Below are 8,611 nucleotides of genomic sequence, written 5' to 3' on the forward strand. Positions count from 1 at the left end.
GAGTACTTTTGTAACTTTGTCAGCACCAGATATGTGGTAACTCTTTTTGTACTTTGTGTGTAGTATGCCAAAATAAAGAATTTCATTGCACCTAAGTATGACAATAAAGTATAATTGAATCATTGAATCTTTGGTTTAAACCAGTATCTGCAGTTCCTTCTCACACATTGAATCATTGACTTCCTCTAGCAGATGGCATCGAGTGCTGGAGTAGCTCAGTGAGTGGGGGTGGGGGGTAGTGGGGTTCTTCCGAGCTGTCTGTACTTTGCTCAGAGCTAAATGTGCAGCTTTAACCATGAACTCTACTGCCTTATCACCAATAGCAACCTTCCTCACCCCAACTAGTGTTTCTTGGTGTAGAAAGGAACTGCAGATGCTGGTTTATACCAAAGATAGACACAAAGTGCTGGAGTAACTCAGTGGGTCAGGCAGCATCTCTGCAGAAAAAGGATCCGACTTGAAACGTCAACCAGCCTTTTTTATCCCAAGATATTGCCTGACCCGTTGAGTTACTCCAACACTTTGTATTTGTCTTAGTTGTTTCTTGGTGCTTGTCATAGAGTCTTACAAATCCTCTCTGCACTCTTTCCAGCTTGACAACATCTTTCCTATAACATGGTGCCTAAAACTCAACACAATATTCTAAATGCAGCCTCACCAACATCTTGTACAACTGCAACATGACCTCCCAACTTCTATACTCAATGCTCTGACTGATCAAGGCCAATGTGCCAAAGGTCTTTTGACCAACCTATCTACCTGTGATGCCACTTTCAACAAACTATGTGCCTGTACTCCTAGATCCCCCTGCTCTACAACACTCTCCAGAGCCCTTCTATTCATTGTGTTTGAAGACATGCTAAACCTTATACCAATCCCCATCTTCCTCCAATATTTCACCCCCACTGCCACTGATATCCCGTTCCATGCTTTGTCCACTAGTCTTGACTTATTCAATGTTCTCTGCTGACTTTTCATTGTTTATTATCTCCAATAGACACACACTCATGATGGCTGGTAAATATCAGTCGTAATAGCTGGTATTTAGGAAAGAGGAGGTGAGCCCTCAGATTCACTCAACGTGATGCGGAGGAGCAAGAGGGCAAATGGGGGAGGGGACTGGAAACCTTATTGGAATGAATGTGTGGGGTGGTGTGAGAATGCACAGGCAATGGGGCAATAGCAGGAAAGAATTCACACACATACTTCCACACACACGCACACTCACATACACACACGCACACTCACATACACACTCATACATACACACAAACACACACACACGTACATACATGCACAGCCACACACATGCACAGTCACACGCACCCGCATACACTCACACACCTGCACATTCTCGCACATATGCGCACGCACGCACTCACACATGTACTCATATGCACACACTCACACACACTCACAAATACACTCACACACAAGCAAACACATATATGCACAGGCAAACACACAAAACACACACACACAGCGCCAGAATTGTGTTTTGGCCGCAGCTTGCAAGTGCCCGTGTTGTCTCTGTGCTGTTTCAGTGTAGACCACCAACCTCTCCCCAACAGTTGACAACATGAGCGGGAGAAGCAGGAAGAGAGTGAAGAGCAGGAACAGTCAATGGAGGGAGAGTTAACAGTCAAGATCAAGAGTCAAGGGTCAGGAGTATGTACTTGTCATATCTACCAAAATGAAAGAATAAAATGATTACTTGTAGTAGCACAACACATCTGAAAACACAGCAGTCTAAAGAAAACAAACCAAAATTGGTTTAATAATTAAAATAGACAATAATAGTGCAAAACAAAACAAAACCCCAAAGTCCCCAGTACAACGAAGACATTTTGTAGTTTGCAGTTTAGTTGGTGTTTGTAGTGTTCAATAGCTAGATGGTTGTTAGGAAGAACTGTTCCTGAACCTGGACATTACAGTTTATAAACTCATGTCCCTTCTTCCTGATGGCAGGAGTGAAATGGGAGCGTGGCCAACGTGGTGTGGGTCTCTGATGATGCTGGCTGCCTTTCTGAGGCAGCAACTCTTGTAGATCCCTTCAATGGTGGGGAGGAGGAGAGGTGATTATGATGAAGAGCAGGGTGGTCTTTAGTGGGTTGACAAGCCTGCCTCATGGACTGCAGGATATATGAAGGAGCATGGAGGGCTCCATCTCCTGAAAGATAATGTACAGGAACACATGGCCTCCACTGTGAACACACGGAGCTCTGCTTTGCTTGGGATCCTATCACACAGCAGACCCTGGTTCAAGAATCAAGGACTGAAGCCACACAATATCTCAGAATAAAAGGACGTACCTTAAGAAAAGAGATGCAGAGAAATTTCTTTAGCCAGACGGTGGAATTCATTGCCACAGATGGCTGTGGAGGCCAAGTCATTGGGTATTTTTAAAACAGAGATTGACAGGTTCTTGATTAGTAAGAGTGTCAAAGGTTACTGGGAGCAGGCAGGGGAATGGGGATGAGAGGGAAAGATGGATCGGCCATGATTGAATGGCAGAGTAGACTCGATGTGCCGAATGGTCTAACTCTGCTCCTATGACTTATGAACTCTCTGCTTCCATGTAACCACTAGTTTACCTCTGGGTCAGGAGATTGAGCGTGTGAAGGGGCAATCTGTGTGTCAGAAAATCACTGCACCGCAGCCTACCCATTCCCCTCAGATGAGGCCTGAGCTATAGGTCCCCAAAGTGTGAGCGCCAATTCTCTTCCCACGGTGACCACTCAGGAAGCTCACACAACTGTGCCCCCAACCAGACTGTCTAAGGGTCTCTGTGCTGAACACTTAACTTTGCTTCTCTTTCCACAGATGCTGCCTGACCTGCTAAGTGTTTCCAGCATTTTCAGTTTCCAGAAGAAAGGGCAAACATTGAGGAAGAGAGTGTGGGATATAATTGATCAGTGGCGCAACTGTAGAGTTGCTGCCTCACGGCGCCAGACACGGGTTCGATACTGACTATGGTGCTGACTTTGCACGATCTTCCTATGATGACGTGGGTTTCCTCCGGGTGCTCCAGCTTCCTACCACATTACAAATATGTGTGGGTTTATAGGTTAATTGGCATCAGTAAATTGTCCTTAGTGTGTAGGATAGAACTAGTGCACAGAGGGTGATTATTGGTCAGTGAGGAGTTGGTGTTCTGAAGGACATGTTTCCATGCTGCATCTCAAAAACAGAAAACTAAAACTAAATTTATCTGACCAACACTAAAGGATTATTTTTTTTAAACAGAAATCGGTCACAAAGGAATCGGTTACAGAAACATGGGCTACACACTGTGAAGGTATGAGCTATGGGAATGTGATCATTTTCTTCTTGGAACAAGCACCAGATAAGATAGCAAAACTGCTAAAAAAGCTACAAATAAGCTTATGTACACAGTTCAATTTGCTTCTTTGAGAGATAGCAATGGAATGCAAAAGAAAACATTGAGCAGCAATGAGACGATTAGTTAAGTTTAGTTTAGTTTAGTTCAGTTAGCTTAGTTTAGTTTAGTTTTGTTTAGTTTAATTCAGAGATACAGCGCAGAAACAGACCCTTCAGCCCACCGAGTCTGAGCCGACCAGCGATCACCCATACACTGGTACTTTCCTATACACCAGGGGCAATTTACAATTTTTACTGAAGCCAATTAACCTACAAACTTGGACATCTTTGGAGTTTGGGAGGAAACCAGAGCACCCAGAGAAAACCCAGATGGTCACGGGGAGAACATGCAAATTTCATACACACAGCACCCATAGTCAGGACTGAACCTGCTTCTGGCACCGTATTGCAGCAACTCTACCGCTGAGCCACCGTGCTGTCCTTAAATTCTTTTAAGGATTTCAAATAGATAATGAAGGCCACATTTTGAGAGAACTCACTGTTTAGAAGGATGAAGGGTGATTTCATTGAAACACATTGCATAGTGAAAGGCCTGATAGATGGATGTGGAGAGGATGTTTCCACTAGTGCGAAAGTCTACGACCAGAGGACAGTGTCAGAATAAAAGGATGTACTTTTAGAATAAAGATGAGGAGGAATCTCTTTAGACAGAGGGTGGCGAAACTGTGGAATTCATTTCCACAGATGGCTGTGGAGGCCAAGATATTGGATATTTTTAAAGTGGATTGATAGTTTCTTGATTAATAAGAGTGTCAAAGATTGCGGGGAGAAGGCAGGAGAATTGGGTTGAGAGGGAAAAATAGATCAGCAATGATTGAATGGCAGAGGAGACTCGATGGGCTGAATGACCTAATTCTGCTCCTATTTCTTATGGTTGTATGGATTAAAGGGATCAGTATAAGGAGTGGTTGGACAGGTTTGGATTGTTTTCTCAGGAGCACCAGAGGTTAAGAGGAGACCAGATAGAAGAAGGTTAACTCATCCTTTCCAACCAAAACCACCCCTTCCCCAGGTACCTTCCCCTGCAACCACAGAAGATGCAACACCTGCCCGATACCTCCTCCCTCGACTCTGTCCAGGGACCCTGACGGTCCTTTCAGGTTAGGCAGAGGTTCACTTGCACCACCTCCAACCACATCTACTGTATCCATGGTTCAGGATACGGACTCTTATGCATCGACGAGATCAAACGTAGACTGGGTGATCATTTCTCTAAATACCTTCGCTCTGTCCGCTTGAGCTTACCTGATCTCCCGATTGCTAAACACTTTAATTCTCCTTCCCATTCCCACACTGACCTTTCTGTCCTAGGTTTCCTCCATTGTCAGAGTGAGGCTAAACGCAAATTAGAGGAACAGCATCTCATCTTTCGCTTGGGCAGCTTACAGACCAGTGGTATGAAATTTGATTTCTCTAACTTCAAGTAATCCGGTATTCCCTTTCTCTCCATCCCACCCAAGTAGCACCAGCTTCACATTTTCATCCAACAGACAGCGAACAATGGCCTGTTTCCTTTATCATCGTTACTTTTTTGCATATCTTTCCTTCATTGTTCTTTATCTCTCTACATCATCGTCTATATCTCTTGTTTCCCTTTCCCCTTACTCGTCTGAAGAAGGGTCTCGACCCGAAATGTCACCCATTCCTTCTCTTCAGAGATGCTGCCTGACCCGCTGAGGAAATCCAGCTTTTTGTGTCTATCTTTCATAGAAGCATAAATCAAGAGAGGGTTAGATAGGGTAGACAGACAGAACCTTTCGCTCAAGGTGGCAATGTCAAAGACTGAGGGCATAGCTTTAAGGTTAAAGAGGCAAGGTGTAATGGAGATGAGCAGGGCAAGTTTTTTTACACAAAGAGTGGTGGGTGCCGGGAACATGCTGCCGGAGGTAGTAGTGGAGGCAGATAGCATAGTGGCGTTTCTGCAGCACCTCCGGAAGGCGTCTGCCACAGCTAGTGAATACACTAGTGAAACTAATATTAGCAGCTACAAGAATTTCAGACTGCTGTGAGTGTAAATTAACATTTGACCATGAATGGCTAAAATATTATAAAATTCCTTATTTGAAAGTATAATTTCAGTATTACTCACAGTTCTGTTCACAGCTGTTAAAAGCTGTTTGGCCATTAGTAATCCCTATCATTATAAATGTTAAATCGGTGTTCATACACATGTTAATAAATTATTACCAATGTGCTAATATATTAACTTTTGGGGATACTTAGGTCATATTTTGGTCTTGAACTGTATTTACAATCTGAACAAAAAGCTTTTCACTATACCTCGGTACACGTGACAATAAACTAAACTAATCTAAACTTTTTATAGACTTGCATGCTCAGATAATCCCTTCAAAGTTAGCAAACATCTTATTCTGTAACCAATTAGAGATTAGTGTTTCGAGGTGGATGAAAGTGAAACTAGCCATTCATTGATTAAGTGTGTACACCCAGCGATGTATGCATCCACTCTAAGTTAAAGATTTTAGTGTGGATCTTATTTAAACTTGAGACTAACGGTGTACCAGAGATAAAAGACCATTTTTCAAGAAGGTTTGAGTTTCAATATTTGGATTAAGTCACAGATTTTAGTTTCATTTTCAGTTTAGAGATACAGTGAGGAAGCAGGTCCTTCGGCTCACCGAGTCTGCACTGATCAGCTATCCCCATACACTAGCACTATCCTACACACTAGGGATAGAAACATAGAAAATAGGTGCAGGAGTAGGCCATTCGGCCCTTCGAGTCTGCAACGCCATTCAATATGATCATGGCTGATCATCCAACTCAGTATCCCGTACCTGCCTTCTCTCCATACCCCCTGATCCCTTTCGCCACAAGGGCCACATCTAACTCCCTCTTAAATATAGCCAATGAACTGGCCTCAACTACCTTCTGTGGCAGAGAATTCCACAGATTCACCACTCTCTGTGTGGAAAAAAAACGTTCTCATCTCGGTCCTAAAAGACTTCCCCCTTATCCTTAAACTGTGACCCCTTGTTCTGGACTTCCCCAACATCGGGAACAATCTTCCTGCATCTAGCCTGTCCAACCCCTTAAGAATTTTGTAAGTTTCTATAAGATCCCCCCTCAATCTTCTAAATTCCAGCGAGCACAAGCCGAGTCTATCCAGTCTTTCTTCATATGAAAGTCCTGCCATCCCAGGAATCAATCTGGTGAACCTTCTCTGTACTCCCTCTATGGCAAGAATGTCTTTCCTCAGATTAGGAGACCAAAACTGTACATAATACTCCCGGTGTGGTCTCACCAATGCCCTGTACAACTGCAGCAGAACCTCCCTGCTCCTATACTCAAATCCCTTCGCTATGAATGCCAACATACCATTCGCTTTCTTCACTGCCTGCTGCACCTGCATGCCTACTTTCAATGACTGGTGTACCACGACACCCAGGTCTCGTTGCATCTCCCCTTCTCCTAATCGGCCAACATTCAGGTAATAGTCTGCTTTCCTGTTCTTGCCACCAAAGTGGATAACCTCACATTTATCCACATTATACTGCATCTGCCATGCCTTTGCCCACTCACCTAACCTATCCAAATCACGTTGCAGCCTCCTAGCATCCTCCTCACAGCTAACACTGCCCCCAGCTTCGTGGCATCCGCAAACTTGGAGATGTTGCATTCAATTCCCTCGTCCAAATCATTAATATATATTGTAAATAGCTGGGGTACCAGCACTGAGCCTTGCGGTACCCCACTAGTCACTGCCTGCCATTCTGAAAAGGACCCGTTTATTCCTACTCTTTGCTTCCTGTCTGCCAGCCAGTTCTCTATCCACATCAATACTGAACCCACAATACCGTGTGCTTTAAGTTTGCATACTAATCTCTTATGTGGGACCTTGTCGAAAGCCTTCTGGAAGTCGATATAACACATCCACTGGTTCTCCCTTATCCACTCTACTAGTTACATCCTCGAAAAATTCTATAAGATTCGTCAGACATAATTTACCTTTCATAAATCCATGCTGACTTTGTCCAATGATTTCACCACTTTCCAAATGTGCTGCTATCCCATCTTTAATAACGGACTCTAACATTTCCCCCACTACCGATGTTAGACTAACTGGTCTGTAATTCCCCGTTTTCTCTCTCCCTCCCTTTTTGAAAAGTGGGGATAATTTGAAAAGTGGGTAATGATTTACAATTTTTACTAAAGCCAATTAACCTACAAACCTGTATGTCTTTGGAATACGAGAGGAAACCGAAGCATCCAGGCAAATCCCACACGGTCACGGGGAGAATGTACACACTCTGAGGCCAGGATCCAACCCGGGACTCTGGCGTTGTAAGGCAGCAACTCTACTGATGCACCACCATACTGCCCTACATTTTTATTCATTTTAAATAAAATGAGCATTTCAAAATAAAACCAGTAAATGCTGCAAAAACTCAACTGGTCTATCGACGGAGAAACAGCGTGAATATTTCAGGTTAAAGACCCTTTGTAAGATTTGAAGTATTAACCTTATTTTTTAATAGGTGCCAAAGATAGACACAAAAAGCTGGGGTAACTCAGCGGGACAGGCAGCATTCTGAAGAGAAGGAATGGGTGACGTTTCAGGTCGAGACCCTTTAATAGGTGCCGCCTAAATCTTCAAGTAGTTCCATTATTTTCCATTTATATTTCACATTTCCAGCCATGCAGCTTGTTGATTCTGTTTTAATTGGGTTACAGCTAGAAATTGTTTTTGGTTCACGCAGTTTAACTTAAAATGAGTCAAGAGTCAAGAGTGTTTTATTGTAGGTATCACAAAATGCTGGAGGAACTCAGCAGGTCAGGCAGCATCTAGGAGAGAAGGAATGGGTGACGTTTTGGGTCGAGACCCTTCTATCTTCCTGTCTCCACCTATATCCTTCCTTTGTCCCGCCCCCCTGACATCAGTCTGAAGAAGGGTCTCGACCTGAAACGTCGCCCATTCCTTCTCTCCTGAGATGCCGCCTGACCTGCTGAGTTATTCCAGCATTTTGTGAATAAATACCTTCGATTTGTACCAGCATCTGCAGTTATTGTCTTATACTTCTTCAGACTGATGTCAGGGGGGGCGGGACAAAGAAAGGATGTAGGTGGAGACAGGAAGACAGTGGGAGAACTGGGAAGGGGGAGGGGAAGAGAGGGACAGAGGAACTTTCTAAAGTTAGAGAAGTCAATGTTCATACTGCCGGGCTGTAAGCTGCCCAAGCGAAATACG

Source organism: Rhinoraja longicauda, chromosome 7 (genome assembly GCF_053455715.1).
Source record: "Rhinoraja longicauda isolate Sanriku21f chromosome 7, sRhiLon1.1, whole genome shotgun sequence".
NCBI classification, from domain to species: domain Eukaryota; kingdom Metazoa; phylum Chordata; class Chondrichthyes; order Rajiformes; family Arhynchobatidae; genus Rhinoraja; species Rhinoraja longicauda.